This window comes from Salvelinus sp. IW2-2015, linkage group LG13 (genome assembly GCF_002910315.2).
Source record: "Salvelinus sp. IW2-2015 linkage group LG13, ASM291031v2, whole genome shotgun sequence".
Classification (NCBI taxonomy): domain Eukaryota; kingdom Metazoa; phylum Chordata; class Actinopteri; order Salmoniformes; family Salmonidae; genus Salvelinus; species Salvelinus sp. IW2-2015.
Window position 1 is genome coordinate 8,009,691 of NC_036853.1, and position 18,848 is coordinate 8,028,538.

The window sequence follows — 18,848 nt, forward strand, 5'->3', positions numbered from 1 at the left end:
TGTCAACTGTGGGACCTTATATAGACAGGGTGTGACTTTCCAAATCATATCTCCCGAGTGGCGCAGCATTCTAAGGGACTGCATCTCAGTGCTAGAGGCGTTACTACAGACCCTGGTTCGATCCCGGGCTGTATCACAACCAGCCGTGATCGGGAGTCCCATAGGGGGCGAACAATTGGCCCACCATCGTCCAAGTTAGGGAAGGGTTTGGCCAGGGTAGGCCGTCATTGTAATTAAGAATTTGTTCTTAACTGACTTGCCTAGTTAAATAAAGGTTGAATTTAAAAAATGTCCAATCAATTGAATTGAAAGTTGAAAGTTGTTGAAAGATCTCAAGGATGATCAATGGAAACACGATGCACCTGAGCTCATTTTCGAGTCTCATAGCAAAGGGTTTGAATATATTTTGCAAAAAAATCTAGAAATCTGTTTTCTCTTTGTAATTATGGTGTATTGTGTATAGATTGATGAGGGGGAAGAAATGTACTACATTTTAGAATAAGGCTGTAGCATAACAAAATGTGGAAAAAGTTAAGGGGTCTGAATACTTTCCAAATGCACTGTAAACCTCAGTAACAGTTAAGCATTTCATTTGGGACGTATTTCATGTTTCAAGCCTCAAAATCAGACACAAACCAATACAAGAATTCGATACGCYGCTCCGTTATATTTTGTGAAATTGTTCAAACTCCAAAATGATGCGTGCATTTTGGGATACCACTTCGCTCTGAAGCCTGCAGCGTAGCTTGCTCGGTCAAAGTGGCTAGCTATCGGAGGGTCTAATTAGTCCCTACACCCTCTATAATTTTCACTCCCTCAGTTTTGGCGGAGGCTCACATGAACAGAGGCGCACATGAACACACAAAGGGGAAGGGGAAGGGGGTGATTTGGGATTCAGCCATGACTAGGGCATAGTGGAGAAAGGCAGTACTGTACAGCATAGCCGCTGCTGGTGGGGTCATGCGTTCAGTGATGGTATCAGTAGTCATGTCTATAAGTAGACTAAACATGCAGGCTCAGCTGTGACCAGGGTCTATGTCCCTGTGTGACAGGTCTCTGTTTACACAATGGGTGTTTCTCAATATGCATACTACCGTGCTCCACACTCTCATGCTCCGAGTGCGTTCTCCGACGACATTCACTTGAGTACGTTCTTGTGAGGACGAGAGTGTGGAGAACGCATAAAACAATACATTTGAGAGGCACTCGCACTCCTCCTACTGTATTACCTCACACTTCACCTCCCCATTCACTGAACTTTCTTCCAGCCAGGACAATGGCAATAGATACAAAACAAGATATACACAAGCAACYGTTTTACTTCATAACTGTCAGCTAGTTATATGTGAATCGTAATAATGTAGATAACCAGATAGTTTAACAGGCAAAAATAACCTAAAATGAATATTATGCAAGATAGGTGTCAATTTTCTATTTGTTAGCTAGCCAATTAGCCATGGTAAACATGCCAAAATTAACACAGCATGTATTTATTAACGTATCAACATAAAATATTGTAGTCAAGCAACATATGAGATGTGAATTAACAACATTTCATATTGAAATCAGAGTGTAATTTCTCTTGCTTCAGCTCAAATAATGGCCGCCATTGATTTCAAGAATTGTTGCCTAATTTTTTACATGGTTGCATCACATTTCTTTGCATACTTTCCATTGAAGCTTGCATCAATGTACAAACAGAGTACACATTTGAATAGTGCCCTCCGTGCTCTGTTTTGCAAACTTTGATTTGGACTCATACTCTGACCTTCCCGTGCTCCAATTTGTGTGCTCGGAGCATTTTAAGAAAGCCAGCCAGCCAGTCAGCTAGTCAGTCACTCAGCCAGCCAGTCAGTCAGTCAGTCAGTCTGATAGTCAAACAGTTAGTCAGTTAGCAACCAGTCAGTCAGTCACTCAACCAGCTAGTTAGTCAGTCAGCCAACCAATCAGTCACTCCACCAGTCAGTCAGTCAGTCTGTTAGTCAAACAGTTAACCAGCCAGCCAGTCAGTCACTCAACCAGTCACTCAGCCAGTCAGTCAGTCAGTCAGTTTGTTAGTCAAAAAGTTAGTTAGTCAGCCAACCAACCAACCAACCAGTCAGTCAGTCAGTCAGTCTGATAGTCAAACAGTTAGTCAGTCAGCTAACCAGTCAGTCAGTCAGTCAGACAGTCAAACAGTTAGTCAGCCAACCASTCAGTCAGTTAGTCTGGTAGCAATTAAGCATGGTAGCATTTGAGAGGGAACAGTTTGGAGATTATGGGAAAATGATTAGACCATGTTGAGGATGCAACAGTTCACCTGACACAAGACATTACACTGTTGATTTTATGTGCATTTTACATTTACTGTACTTTTTGCCACATTTGTTGATAACAAAATCTGGAAATATTCTGAAACATTCAGTAACATGATAAGAATATTCCTGGAAAATGTGTTGTAGGTGCAACATAAGGCAATACAAATGACAAGGGTTTGAGTGAGAGGACTAACTGGTGTCTCCAAGTGGCCACACACCTCTCCAAAGTGTGCACAGTTCCTAAGTCATTTCAATGCACTTTTATCACTCAAAGAAATCTTCAACTATAAGGTGTTTTTTWAAGCTATTTTAGCTCTGCCGTTGAGGAAATAGAGCAATGTAGTTGTTTTGTGTGGAACACAACCCTGCATCAACGCCATCACACAACTACTGTTGTTGTTTACGCAATCCAAAGAACGCACCATTATAAATCGCAATCTATGTCAGGTGGGCATCGTTTGAAAGCTTGTTCTATTGCCAACATGACTAGCTAAGTTATTAAATATGATCTTACAGCGTTAGGCTTTCACGGGGCAATTCAGTTTTGGTGCGCATAGAAAGGAGTCATGCGTGAACTCAGCTGTGTTCCACGTCAAATTTTCTTCACAATAGACAAACATAAGCTCATTCTGTTCAGAACAACCCAGGGCATTTTTTWAATCTTTATTTAACGATGCAAGTCAGTTAAGAACTAATTCTTCATGACGGACTACCCCGTGACTCCCAATCACGCCCAGCCTGGAATCGAACCAGGGTCTGTAGTGACACCTCTAGCACTGAGATGTAGTGCCTTAGACCGCTGCGCCACTCGGGGTCCCAATGACACCATGTCATATGACACCATGTCATTATGTAACTATACATCAAACACGTTGACACTGTATATGACATACGTTTTATGAAATGGAAATGTGAAGTGCACATTTGGACTCACAGGTTTTTGGCCAGCTTGTTTGACATCAAAGCGTTTTTTATTATAATCCTCAAAGTCTCATCTTTCAGAATACATCCTGTCATCTTAATGTACAGCATTTCCCTCACTCAGACACCAACAAAAGTTGCTCAATTAGCGGGAGGGATGGGGGCAGATTCTTGTCGCATGTGGTGTTCAAGTTCAGAACAGCTGTCAGTCAAAACACATACAGCGCTGTGAAGCGCAGAGCCTGAGCTCTGACGTCATTTATAGCATGTTACTGTACAGCCACTGCGTTCCGCCGGCCAAACCCTCCCCTAACCCAGACGACGCTGGACCAATTGTTACTCTTGAAACAAATTGTTTATTATCTACATTGGCACAGCAGTGTCTAGCCTAGGTACTGTTGTACTTGGTACTGTGGTTGCCATGGAGAGGCCCAGTGTTGTAATGACATAGTGATGAGTGAATGTCCTGAAACAGGATGTCCTCTAAATGAAGACCTCTGGGAGCAGGAGGACTATGTTAAAGAGGCCAGCTCTATTCCTCCTGGGTAAATAAACACTCTGTCTCTTTCTCTCTGTGTTCAAAACACCTGCTGCAGTGCCAGCTTAGACCTACGGCTAGACACTATGCTTCAATGAAATACCATGCATTTCTCTCATCTGTGACCTTGGAATACATTGAGAGGTGTGGGGCTGGAATTCATCTTTGAACGTGAACATGTACGTACTGTTAGACACGTCCATTAGACAGAGTCATTGACCAGAGCACAAAATAGACATGAGTACTGTATGGGGTCTGTTAGGTTAGACAGACTCCATAGGATCAAGCMCTGGCAGCTTACTGCAGGTTGGTCTCAGATGGAGCAGCTGCTGTCTCCTAGCTCCATGCCCCCCTCGCAAATGCTCAGCACCCACACCCCTCTCTCTACACCAGGCCTGACCAGGGAGCTTTACTCCAGCTTGACCCAGTTTTGGTGTGGATATATGGGTTGGTGCCCCTACAGACTGATCTACGGTCAATTTCAGGTTAGGATTTGTTGAGGATAAGCTGATCCTAGATCTTTGACTTAGGGTAACTTCTACCTGGAACTATGAGGTCTACCCCTCAAACGTCCACCACTTCATCCAATTTAGCCCAGCGCAGGGCCCTACATTCCACTACATTAGGGTTAGAGGTTAAGGTTACGGTTAGGGTTAGGAGTTAGGTTAAAGGGTTAAAGGGTGAAGGATGGGGTTAGATTTTCCATTTACTTTGTTAAGTCTATGAGACCAGGCTGAACAGCTTGAGTTCTACCCTTGGCGTCAAGGATACACCTCATTAGGAACTCCTATCAGTGTTGTTAACACTTCATGTGTTGATGCGATGTTTGTTGGGGATGGAAAGAGTGCAATGATGTAAGAACAGGAGTGAAGATTTTCTTGTTTACTCTTTCCTATGATCTGGACATTCCATTAAAGGCTCAGTGCAGTCAACATGAAGTTGTTTTTTTTGTATCATACTGTACAATAACTGATGAAACTAACACTGTAAAAGTGTGATTTTCTTTATCGGTGTCCTAATTGCTGGCTGAAAATACAATCTACACAGGACCTTGCATGGGTGGAGTTTCGGCTTGGCTGGTGACATCACCAGGAGATAAATTAGTTAATAGACTAATAACAAAGAGAGTTCCAAACCTCTCTGCCAATAACAACTAGTTTTCTGTTTTTCCCTCACAACTCAGACCATAGTCCTGGCAAAATTCTTTCTTAAGAAATAGTTTTTTGCAAAAAATCTATTTTAGTTTTTTTTGTCCATTTTAATGGATAACTATCATAGTAAGTTGTTGCCAAGAAATGATTTGATATATAAAACGGCTGCATTGGGGGCTTTTACTAACCCTCTTTCTCTCTCTCCCTTCCTCTCCCCGTTTCTCTCTCTTCAGTTTGATGAATGATCCTCCCCCTGGTCCCGTCCTCCGTCATGGTCGACATGGAGAGCCACTGCCGGCCGCCGTCCCCCCTAGAGGATTCGGTGCTGTGTGGGGACTTCATTGGGGGCATGGAGGAGCTGCAGGACATCTCCCAATCCATCGACGGTGACGCCCACAGCTCCTTTGACGTCCCTGAGTACCAGTCCCAGTCGAGTAACGGCTCTGGCTCTGAAGGATCCACCATTCTAGGTATAGAGCCATACCTTCAATGGTTCGAAGTAGTGTGATAGTAGTGTGATGGTAGTGTGATAGTAGTGTGATGGTAGTGTGATAGTAGYGTGATAGTAGTGTGATGGTAGTGTGATGGTAGTGTGTTGTGCTTGGTTTATTGGCTACAGCTGTCTCGCACACGCTATGCCTTCCCTTTAACTTCTCTTCCCTTATAGAAGCGTTGAGACTTACTTTACAGAAACGTTGAGACTTCCCTCATAGAAACGTTGAGACTTCCCTTATAGAAACGTTGAGACTTCGTTGAGAACTTCCCTTACAGAAACGTTGAGACTCCTTATAGAAACGTTGAGACATTCCCAATAGAAACGTTTGAGACTTCCCTTATAGAAACGTTGAGACTTCCCTTACAGAAACGTTGAGACTTCCCTACAGAAACATTGAGACTTCCCTTATAGAAATGTTGAGACTTCGTTGAGACATTCCCTTACAGAAACGTGAGACTTCGTTGAGACTTCCCTTATAGAAACGTTGAGACTTCAAGTGCCTTATACTTAGGACAGGTTTTTTCCTAGGGCCTGTCTAATAGTTTCTTAGTTTTCCTAAAAGTAAGAATGAGTAGTCTACGGTGTAGTAATCCTGTCGTAAGCAGCTCTAAATCAAATTCAAATGCAAAATGTATTGGTCACACACACGTATTTAGCAGATGTTATTGCGAGTGTAGCAAAATGCTTGTGTTCCTAGCTCCAACAGTGCAGTAGTATCGCTATGTTGTTATGTTGACCATGTGTTTCCTGATCATTCAGGAGCCCTCCTCACATAGCTCATCGCTAATTCACCCTGACTCAGAGGGTTCAGAGAGGACACTCGGCTTTTAACCTCTGACTTACCCAGGGTGACAGAGATGCTTTTGGCAGAGGGGTTAACTGTTATGTTACACCCCCCCCCCCCCCCCCCCCCCCCCCCACAGATTGTCTAGTGTCTGACCTACATTACACCCCAAGGCCACTCTTCTCGTCCCCACACTTCCACAGAAGACTTCCTCAATCCACAAACATTCCTCAACTCACAATCGGTGTACCAAATGGCACTGTATTACCTATAGAGTGCACTGCTTTTGACCAGGGCCCTAGTCTATATAGGGAATAGGGTGCCATTTTGGACACAGACACACTATATTTGTGTAAACATTAACTTGTTTGTGTCCAATAGAAACCACCTGGATGTGTTAGCAAATATGTTACTACATAGTAGTTAGTATGCAACAGGCATTGAAAGAGTGACAGGTGTTAGAATTTAAATCTAGAGGAAAAGAGGGGATGGTGTATTGGCAAAATGGAAGAGGGGGAAGAGGTTTTAGGGGAAGAGGAGTGGAGGGGGGAGCATCATGGAAAATAGCATTGATGATGTCATGGAAAAGTCATGGAGAAGTGTTGGCTGTTTATGGTTGTTGATGGAGTGGTGAGTGAGGGAGGAAGAGGGAGAAGCAGACACTGAGTATCTGTGATATCATATTATTTTCCTGTCTACAGTGTAGGCTGTAGAGTGTGGTCTGTGGGACACGTGCAGTTGGTCCAAGGCCTTAATATTTCTAAGCCTGTTTTGGCTCCTCTCACCCAACTCATGTGGGCTGACTTAGTGCTGCTCTGTTTGGCACCATTCATGAAATGCTGTGTGTTTGGTGTGTCTTTGGTGTGTGTTTGGTGTGTTTCGTATTCAGGTATTAAAATAGACACAGTGTGTGTATCTTGGGCCAATATTCGACTCATCCCCTGAATTTAAAAGTGTTGCTGACCCACTCTCAGTGGTGTGCATGGCGGTCTGTACGTATTAATAGAGATGTAATGGAACACATACTACATGTGTTCCTTCTCTGTGTCGGGCCAAAGGCCTGATAATCCAGTGACTTTCCACTGGTACAGTACTCATCTGCCAGCTAGAGCAAAGAGGCTTCACAGTTAAAAGGTTCATTTGTTTATTGTTTCACAATAGTTATGAGTGGGTGTCTGTTTTCTGTGCAATGAGTTTATTAATGTGTGTGTGTGTTGTCTGTGCATGCATAAGTGTGTTCATGAATGTGTACTCTGTGTGTGTGTGTGTGTTCTCCAGATGCTCTGACCCCAGCCTCCAGCCCATCGTCGGGAGTGTATGGGGCGGCTGCAGGGCAGGAAGAGTTCTCCTCCACCTCGCTGAACCTGGAGTGTCGGGTGTGTGCCGACCGCGCCTCCGGATACCACTACGGAGTTCACGCCTGTGAGGGCTGCAAGGTGAGATGGACCAGCCATCACACACGTCCACGTATGCGGAGCACACAAGCGCATGCACAAACAAACATTAAAATACGCATACATAACCATACATACGCACACACCTAGTCAGAGTGAGATTCACTGGACCAACCTTCAGACAACAGTCTAACGATAATGACTGAACACACAAACAGGACACAAGAATGTGCCCTCCATCACAGTGTGGGTGCTCTCTTGGTTAATTGTTTATGAGCCTGTTGAAGAGCAACCCAAAGCTAATGTGTTTTGTCATAAGTCACTGGAGGACCGAGCAGATCTTAATGTGCCACTGGAAAGCCACTAGATCACACGTGACTGTAAGATAATGTAGTTTTCCAAAGAAAACATAACCCAGTCTTTAGCTGTGACCCAAAAGGAACTGGTAATGGTGCTGATTCCATTGCTGCTGTATTACTTCTGTGACTGCATGCCTAGGCCCTAAGGAGAAGAGTCCATTCTCACCCTGCTGTGAAAGCCAGGCAAATATAATTGGTTTGTCATCCACTACACTTCCTACATACTCTTTCACTCTGAACGCGTGGGCGATGTCTTCTGGACCCATGGCCAGCCCATCTATCCCTGTGCCAGGACTTTGTCTGAGTATGGATGTCACTTGGCGAAGTTGGCGGTGCTCCTCCCCCTCATGTCAACACACTGTTACACTGAGTTCCAGATGGCAGGCGATAGCAGAGCAGAGTGGGCCGCAGTGTTCCCTGCCCTGCCCTGCCCTACTCTACCCTGCCCTGCCCTGCCCTGCCCTACTCTACCCTGCCCTGCCCTGCCCTGCCCTACTCTACCCTGCCCTGCCCTACTCTACCTGCCCTGCCTGCCCTGCACTGCCTAATCACCTACCCCCGCCAGCTGCCCTAGCTCTACTCTACACTGCCCTGCCCTGCCCTCTCTACTCTACCCTACCCTCCCTGCCTGCCCCTACTCCTCCCTACCACTGCCTGCCTGCCTGCCCTACTCTACTCTACCCATGCCCTGCCCTGCCTCTGCCCTACTCTAACCCTGCCCTGCCCTGCCCTCTCTTACCCCCACCTCCCTACTCTCCCTGCCCTGCCCTGCCCTACTCTACCCTGCCTGCCCTGCCCTGCCCTACTCTACTCTACCTGCCCTGCCCGCCCTGCCCTACTTCTACCCTCTCTACCTCTACCTGCCACTCCTCTGCACTCCACCTACCCTCCTGCCCTGACTACTCTACTCTACCCTGCCCTGCCCTGCCTCTACTCTACCCTGCCCTGCCCTGCCCTACTCTAGCCTACTCTACTCTACCTACTACTCTACTCTACCCTGCCCTGCCCTGCCCTACTCTACCCTACCTGCCCTGCCCTGCCCTGCCTACTCTACCCTGCCCTGCCCTCTCCTCCGCTACCTCTCCCTTCCCTCCCTACCCTTCTTTACCCACCCCTCCCCTTCCTCCCTCCCTTCTCTACCCACCCCTCCCCTTCTCTACCCCTCCCCTTCTCCTCCCCCCCCTTTCTCTACCCACCCTCCACTCCCCTTCCCTCCCCTACCTTCTTTACCCCACCCCCTCCCTCCCTCCTCCTCACCTTCCCTCCCTACCCTCCTCTACGATTCCTCACCCTCCACCCCTACCTTCCTACCCCTTACCCTACCAACCCTACCCCCCCCCTACCTTACCCAACCCTCCCTCCCCTACCCTCCACTCCCCTCCCCTCCCCTACCTTACCACCTACCCTTCCCTACCCCCTTACCCTACCCAACCTACCCCCCTACCTTACCCAACCCTACCCTTACCTACTCTCCCCCCTCCCTCCCCTCCCCTCCCCTCCCCTCCTCCCCCTTACCTCCCTCCCCTACCTCCCCTCCCTACCTACCTTACCCACCCTACCTTCCTCCTGGTCAAGCTGTCTCAGAGTAAACTGGTCATGCTGTCTCAGAAGTAAAACTGGTCATAGCTGTCCCAGAGTAAAACTGGTCATAGCTTCAGAGTAAAACTGGTCATAGCTGTCTCAGAGTAAAACTGGTCATAGCTGTCCAGAGTAAAACTGGTCATAGCTGTCCCAGAGTAAAACTGGTCATAGCTGTCCCAGAGTAAAACTGGTCACTAGCTGTCCAGAAGTAAAACTGGTCATAGCTGTCTCAGAGTAAAACTGGTCATAGCTTCCAGAGTAAAACTGGTCATAAGCTGTGCCCAGAGTAAAACGGTCATAGCTGTCCCAGAGTAAACTGGTCATAGCTGTCCACGTAAAAACTGGTCATAGCTGTCCCAGAGTAAAACTGGTCATAGCTGTCCCAGAGTAAAACTGGTCATAGCTGTCCAGAGTAAAACTGGTCATAAGCTGTCCCAGAGTAAAACTGGTATAGCTGTCCAGAGTAAAACTGGTCATAGCTGTCCCAGAGTAAAACTGGTCATAAGCTGTCCAGAGTAAAACGTCATAGCGTCTCAAGAGTAAAACTGGTCATAGCTGTCCCAGAGTAAAACTGGCATAGCTGTCCCAGAGTAAAACTGGTCATAGCTGTCCAGAGTAAAACTGGTCATAGCTGTCCCAGAGTAAAACTGGTCATAGCTGTCAGAGTAAAACTGGTCATAGCTGTCCCAGAGTAAAACTGGTCATAGCTGTCTCAGAGTAAAACTGGTCATAGCTGTCCAGAGTAAAACTGGTCATAGCTGTCCCAGAGTAAAAACTGGTCATAGCTGTCTCAGATAAACTGGTCATAGCTGTCCAGAGTAAAACTGGTCATAGCTGTCCAGAGTAAAACTGGTCATAGCTGTCCCAGAGTAAAACACTGGTCATAGCTGTCCCAGAGTAAAACTGGTCATAGCTGTCTCAGAGTAAAACTGGTCATAGCTGTCCTCAGAGTAAAACTGGTCATAGCTGTCCCAGAGTAAAACTGGTCATAGCTGTCTCAGAGTAAAACCTGGTCATAGCTGTCTCAGAGTAAAACTGGTCATAGCTGTCCCAGAGTAAAACTGGTCAATAGCTGTCCCAGAGTAAAACTGGTCATAGCTGTCCAGAGAAACTGGTCATAGCTGTCCAGAGTAAAACTGGTCATAGCTGTCTCAGAGTAAAACGGGTCATAGCTGTCTCAGAGTAAAACTGGTCATAGCTGTCCAGAGTAAAACTGGTCATAGCTGTCCCAGAGTAAAACTGGTCATAGCTGTCCCAGAGTAAAACTGGTCATAGTTGTCCCAGAGTAAAACTGGTCATAGGCTGTCCCAGAGTAAAACTGGTCATAGGCTGTCCTCAGAGTAAAAACGGTCATGCTGTCCCAGAGTAAAACTGGTCATAGCTGTCCTCAGAGTAAAACTGGTCATAGCTGTCCCAGAGTAAAACTGGTCATAGCTGTCTCAGAGTAAAACTGGTCATAGCTGTCTCAGAGTAAAACTGGTCATAGCTGTCCCAGAGTAAAACTGGTCATAGCTGTCTCAGAGTAAAACTGGTCATAGCTGTCCAGAGTAAAACTGGTCATAGCTGTCTCAGAGTAAAACTGGTCATAGCTGTCCCGAGTAAAACTGGTCATAGCTGTCTCAGAGTAAAACTGGTCATAGCTGTCCCAGAGTAAAACTGGTCATAGCTGTCTCAGAGTAAAACTGGTCATAGCTGTCCAGAGTAAAACTGGTCATAGCTGTCTCAGAGTAAAACTGGGTCATAGCTGTCCCAGAGTAAAACTGGTCATAGCTGTCTCAGAGTAAAAACTGGTCATAGCTGTCTCAGAGTAAAACTGGTCATAGCTGTCCCCAGAGTAAAACTGGTCATAGCTGTCTCAGAGTAAAACTGGTCATAGCTGTCTCAGAGTAAAACTGGTCATAGCTGTCCCAGAGTAAAAACTGGTCATAGCTGTCTCAGAGTAAAACTGGTCATAGCTGTCCAGAGTAAAACTGGTCATAGCTGTCCCAGAGTAAAACTGGTCATAGCTGTCCTCAGAGTAAAACTGGTCATAGCTGTCCAGAGTAAAACTGGTCATAGCTGTCCCAGAGTAAAAACTGGTCATAGCTGTCCCAGAGTAAAACTGGTCATAGCTGTCCCAGAGTAAAACTGGTCATAGCTGTCCAGAGTAAAACTGGTCATAGCTGTCCCAGAGTAAAATGTCATAGCTTCCCAGAGTAAAACTGTCATAGCTGTCCAAGAACTGTCAAGCTGTCAGAGTAAAACTGGTCATAGCTGTCTCAGAGTAAAACTGGTCATAGCTGTCTCAGAGTAAAACTGGTCATAGCTGTCCAGAGTAAAACTGGTCATAGCTGTCCCAGAGTAAAACTGGTCAATAGCTGTCCCAGAGTAAAACTGGTCATAGCTGTCCAGAGTAAAACTGGTCATAAGCTGTCCAGAGTAAAACTGGTCATAGCTGTCTCAGAGTAAAACTGGTCATAGCTGTCCCAGAGTAAAACTGGTCTACGTGCCAGAGTAAACTGGTCATAGCTGTCCAGAGTAAAACTGGTCATAGCTGTCCCAGAGTAAAACTGGTCATAGCTGTCTCAGAGTAAAACTGGTCATAGCTGTCTCAGAGTAAAACTGGTCATAGCTGTCTCAGAGTAAAACTGGTCAAAGCCGTCTCAGAGTAAAACTCCAGCTATGTGTTCTACAAGCGCCCGGCTCCTCAGCTGTCTGGTCATCTGAGAGTGACCCCTGCATAGAGAAAGAGACAGAGACATGAGGCACAGACAGAAACAGAGACAGAGACTGAGACATGAGATTGTGAAAGAGACAAGAGGCAGAAACAGAGACAGAGACTGAGACATGAGACTGTGAAAGAGACAAGAGGCAGAAACAGAGACATGAGCAACAGACAGGCCTGGCAGGAGGCCGTTGTGTCTGACAAGCATTCTGCCCTCACGTCACCCTTGAGGGGTGTATGTGCGTACTTGCGTGCGTGTGGCGTGTCCTTGCAAGCGTTAATGCATGTCATGTGTAGGGACACATTAAGGAGATCTTTCACAAGAATTATGAAATCAACATCTTGGGATGGGGCTGGCTAAATGTTCCTCTTAAGCAATTCACTACCCCCTCTCCCAACCCCAGTCCAAGCCCTAAACCACTCAGGACAGTACGTCTAAAGCTGCCCATAACCAGACACTGCTGTTTGTCAGAGTTGTGTAACACTAGTGAAATCCCATTTGGAAGGTGATAAGCATGTATGTCCAGGCTGATAGTGTCATGCTCCAGTCATTGGGTCCATTCTCTGTATTTCACTTTTTCTACGGAGAAAGTGTCTGTTGGCTGATTGGAGGAAAATGGGGTTTCCTAGTGGCATGTTGTAGGTCAGGATACTGCCTTTGCTTTGCTGATAGTTCACTTAGGTTGAGAGAGTCTTAGATGATTAAAGTTTGCGCCGAGGTTGAGAGATATAAAGATACCAGGTATAAAATGGCAATTGTTTTCTTTTACCAAGTCACAATACTGTATGTGGTTGAGTTCCCCTACTGAGTCGAGGGTGAGTTTTATCATGAGTGCAGTCTATTGGGTCTCGACCTGAACATTTATCTCTCTCCTGTTTCTCTCCCTGCAGGGTTTCTTTCGGCGGACCATCCGCCTCAAGCTGGAATATGATAAGTGTGAACGCCGATGTAAGATCCTGAAGAAGAACCGGAACAAGTGCCAATACTGCCGCTTCCAGAAGTGCCTGTCTGTGGGCATGTCCCACAATGGTGAGGAACACAGACAAAGCCAGCGCCCTGAGTACTGCTTACTGCTTACAGCACAACCTGCCAGTAGCAACCAGAGAGGAGCACACACACACATTTGCACGTGGACATGTGCACACACACATGTACGCCATTCAAAACCACACTCTTGTAGGAACAGGAAGGAGCGTGCACGCTCACACATACAATAACACGCACGCGCACGCACACACACACGCGCACTCACACGTACTGTACGCCATTCAAAACCCCATTATGGTGTACGGTTGCTTTTCAAGATGAATGAGTGACAGCTGTGAATCCTATAGCATTCATTCATAAACCCATGTAAACATTTGCACCATTTCATATTTTGCTTTATCTAGAAGAAAACGATGCATAAGTCTCCCTGTCTCTATGTGGTCTCTATCCGGTCTCTGCGCGGTCTCTGCGCAGTCTCTACTGTCTCTGGCGGCCTCTACGCGGTCTCTGCGCAGTCGCTACGTGGTCTCTACACGTCTCTACGCTGTCATCTACGCGGACTCTACGCGGTCTCTACACGCGCTCTCGCGGTAACTCTACGTGTCTTACACCGGCTCACCGTCTCTAGTGGTCTCTACCGGTCTCTCTCGCAGTCTCTACTGTCTCTGGCGGCCTCTCCGGTCTCGCGCAGTCCGCACGCAGGTCTCTACACGGTCTCTACGCTGTCTCTACGCTGTCTCTACACGGCTGGTCTCTACACGTCTCTACCGGTCTCTACGCGGTTCTCTAAGCAGTCCTCTACGCGTCTCTACGCTGGTTCTCTACTCGGTCTCTACGCTGTCTCTACGCGGTCTCTACCGGTCTCATGCGCGGTCTCTGCGCGTCTCTGCGCGGTCTCTACACGGTACTTCTTACTACGGTCTCTGCGCGGTCTCTACCACGTCTCTGCGGCAGTCGCTACGCGGTCTCTACACGGTCTCTACGCGTCTCTACACGCGTCTCTACGCTGTCTCTACGCGGTCTCTACGCGTCTCGGTCTCTCCGGTCTACGCGGTCTCTACACGCTCTGGCTCCTACGCGGTCTCTACACGGTCTCTACGCCGTCTCTACACGGTCTCACGCTGTCTCTACGCTGTCTCTACGCGGGTCTCTACCAGTCTCTTACGCTGTCTTCTACGCGGGTCTCTACACGGTCTCTACGTGTGTCTCTACGCGGTCTCTACAGCGGTCTCTACGCTGTCTCTACGCGGTCTCTACACGGTCTCTACGCTGTCTTCTCTACGGGTCTCTACACGGTCTCTACGCTGTTCTCTACGCGATTCTCTACGCAGGTTCTCTACGCTGTCTCCTATGCGTCTCTGCGCATAGTCGCTCTACGCAGTCTCTACCTGCTCTATGCGGTTCTGCACAGTTCTTCTTTAGCAGTCTCTACGGCAGTCTCACGCAGTCTCTACGCCTGTCTCTGGCGGAACTCTGCGCGGCCTCTGTGGCGGCTCTGTGCGGTCTCTACGCGGTCTCTACACGGTCTCTGTGCGGTCTCTATCAAGACTCTATGCAGTCTCTCTGCATGGTGGTGTGTAATTGTGAAGGTCAGTAGAACGGTAAGGTGGGGCTGTATTGCATTGCCTGAACCCTGTCACCCTTTAGGTGTGAACAGAGACAAGCAGTGTGAGTCTCAGTCTGGGCCTACAGGTCACGTGACCAGGGCTGCCCACTGATCACTGAACTGACCTAGTGGGTAATTTAGACTGATAGTGAGATGTGCAGTGTAGAGCAGGGGCTCTTTCAATAGGATACATTACTTGTGGAACCTTACTAAAAACAGGGTCCACTGTCCAGACAAAAATCACAGACAATCACTCTCATACAGACAGACAGACAGACAGACAGACAGACAGACAGACAGACAGACAGACAGACAGACAGACAGACAGACAGACAGACAGACAGACAGACAGACAGACTATTAACTATTAGCAATATAAATATAATGATCTTTCCTTTATATAGTTAATCTATGAACAATAACCTTGATATAGGATAATGAGGTCAAAGCATTTCACTGCACCCGCTATATAATCTGCTAAACTGTTTACGTGACCATTACAATTTGATTTGAAGTCTTTGGCCCTATTTGATGGATGATGTTTACCTGTGTGTTTTGTGTCAACATACAACATGGCATTCTGACCATCAGGTCCATGTCCTGCCGTTTACAATGGACTGAAATATAATTAAGGGGTGACTTTGTGCCTGGTGTGGAGTGATGTGAAGAGGGGCTTAGCAAGGTCACTGTAGTAGATGGTCAGAGTTGACGGACGAACAGACGGACGGACGGACGGACGGACGGACGGACGGACGGACGGACGGACGGACGGACGGACGGACAGACAGACAGACAGACAGACAGACAGACAGACAGACAGACAGACAGAATCAGCCCGAATCAACTACTTACTTTATATACAGTACCAGTCAAAAGTTTGGACACATCTACTAAGGGTTTTTCTTTATTTTTACTATTTTCTACATTGTGGAATAATAGTGAAGACATCAAAACTATGAAATAACACATATGGAATCATGTAGTAACCAAAAAAGTGTTAAACATATTTTAGATTCTTCAAAGTAGCCACCCTTTGGCTTGATGAAAGCTTTGCACACTCTTGGCAATCTCTCAACCAGCTTCACCTGGAATGCTTTTCCAACAGTCTTGAAGGAGTTCCCACAAAACTTTCAGCAGCATTGAAKGTCCCCAAGAACACAGTGGCCTCCATCATTCTTAAATGGAAGAAGTTTGGAACCACCAAGACTCTTACTAAAGCTGGCCGCCCGGCCAAACTGAGCAATCRGGGGTGAAGAGCCTTGGTCAGGGAGGTGACCAAGAACCCGATGGTCACTCTGAGAGAGCTCTAGAGTTCTCTGTGGAGATGGAGAATCCTCCAGACGAACAACCTTCTTTTCCTTTCACTCTGCGGTCCAACTACATCCCAAACATTTCAATTGGGTTGAGGTCAGGTGATTGTGGAGGCAGGTCATCTGATGCAGCACCATCACGCTCCTTCTTTGTCAAAAAGGCCCTTACACACGGCACTGGAGCTGTTTTGGGTCATTGTCATAGTTTTGATGTTGTCACTATTATTCTACAAAATGTTGAGAAAATAAAAAAACCCTGGAATAGTAGAGTGTGTCCAAACTTTTGACTGGTTACTGTATGTGAATTTGTTATTTCTGTTTTTTATTTTGAATAAATTAGCAAACATTTCTAAAACACCTGGTTTTTGCTTTGTCATTATGTGTAGATTAATGAGGGAAAAAACAATTGAATACATTTTAGAATAAGGCTGTAACGTAACAATGTGAAAAAGTCAAGGGGTCTGAATACTTTCCGAAGGCACTGTATATAATTGTTGGAGGGAAATGCTTCACACCACTGGCAATGGGAACCCAAAGGGTCACATTGTCTCTCCCCGGCCCCACCTAACCCAATGATAGAACCATTCACAACTCAGCACCCCACCCTAACCTAATCAAATTCAAATCAAATAAGTTATTTAATATCCAGGGACCCTTCTCGTCAGCATCAGCTAATTATTCGAAAGTGCTGACAGAAACCCAGCCTAAACCCAACAGCAAAGCAATGCACGGTGTAGAAGCACGGTGGCTAGAGAAAAACTCCATGAAAGGCCAAAAACCTAGGAAGAAACCCTAGAGAAGAACGAGGCTATGAGGGGTGGCCAGTCCTCTTCTGGCTGTGCCGGGGGAGAATTATACAAACTATGCGCAAGATTGTTCAAATATTCTTTAAGTGACAAAGCATGGTCAAATAATAATCATGAATAATACTAATAGAGTTATATCACAACTCAGCCCCCACCTAACCCTAATGGTAGGTTCTATCACAACTCAGCCCACACTAACCCTAATGATAGAACCTATCACAACTCAGCCCCCACCTTACCCTATAATTATCTATCACAACTCAGCCCTCACTAACCCTACTATAGTATATCACAACTCAAGCCCCCACGCTGACCCTGACTATATAGTCTATCACAACATCAGCCCCCACCTAACTAATCGATAGGAACCTATCACAACTCAGCCCCCACCTAACCCTACTAATAGGTTATATCACAACTCAGCCCCCACCTAACCCTACTAATAGGTTCTATCACAACTCAGCCCCCACCTAACCCTACTGATAGAACCTATCACAACTCAGAGGTATACAGACAGGTATGGTGACAGGTTGTTACCGGACCAAGCCATCCACACATAATGGATGCAAATCAAATATTAAAAAAACAAATAACAACAAATGGCAACAGCATCAGTAAGCCAGACAATTTTCAAGTCATACGGAGGGTCTGGCCCTAGTAGAAGGTCTATAAAGAGTACCCAGGTGGAATGAAATACATAATTTTTCCCTTTTAAAGTATAACAGATTTTTTTCTAGTTTTAAAAAGTGAATCAAATTKTTTAAATGTCGACTGTGCAATGGACGGTGGACGTTTTTCTACTTAAGAACTATACGTCTCTTGGAGATGATAGTAGAGAAAGCAAGTGCATCCTGCACTGGTCTGGACACCATTATGCCAGTAGGTGGTAGACCAAAAAGGGCCACCAGAGGGCACAATTATACATTGACTCCAAAAACTACACTGGTTACAGATGTGGCAAAAACACTTGATCAAAACATATGCGTAAGATCTGCAGAAGCGTCTCTACATCGGTCACATACAGGGTCGAGATTTGTCTACATTTTATTTAGCCTAGACAGGTGCATGTCTAGCACAAAATCAACTGCTTCTATTGGAACTATTTGAAAGTATTTTTTTTATAATTCATTATAAATAGCCTATTATTTGAAAGTATTTTTTAATAATTCACTATAAATAGCCTACTATTTGAAAGTATTTTTTAATAATTCACTATAAATAGCCTACTATTTGAAAGTATTTTCAAATACATGGGTTAAATGCATGAGAGTGTATTTGAGTCAGTGTATTTCACTATTTTCAAATACTTGCCACGTATATTTCCAAATACATTCTAATATTCAACTAGTCTTTTCAAATAAAAAATAAATAAATACTTCCAAATGTCTTTTAAAGTCATTGAAATAACATAAATGGTATCTGAACCCAGGTCTGGGACTGATGCTCAATATTAGTATTAATTTCAAAATGTTTATGTGGGACCAGCACTTGTGTGTTCAAAACAAGTCTCCCCTCAGGAACAATAAAGTGGGTGTTCACTTATCTTATCTGTACTTCCTATATATGTACATGCAGTCCTCTATCTGTAGATACAGTCCTCTATCTGTACATGCAGTCCTCTATCTGTACGCACAGCCCCTCTATCTGTGCATACAGTCCTCTGTCTGTACATACAGTCCTCTATCTGTACATACAGTCCTCTATCTGTACATACAGTCCTCTGTCTGTACATACAGTCCTCTATCTGTACGCACAGCCCCTCTATCTGTAGATACAGTCCTCTATCTGTACATACAGTCCTCTATCTGTACGCACAGCCCCTCTATCTGTGCATACAGTCCTCTGTCTGTACATACAGTCTTCTGTCTGTACATACAGTCCTCTATCTGTACATACAGGCCTCTATCTGTGCA

At 45.8% G+C, this 18,848-nt stretch overlaps 1 pseudogene; it reads left to right on the forward strand.

Moving 5' to 3' along the window:
• Nucleotides 1-18,848, forward strand: part of LOC111972060 (peroxisome proliferator-activated receptor alpha-like) — a 57,591-nt pseudogene that overhangs the window by 19,437 nt on the left and 19,306 nt on the right.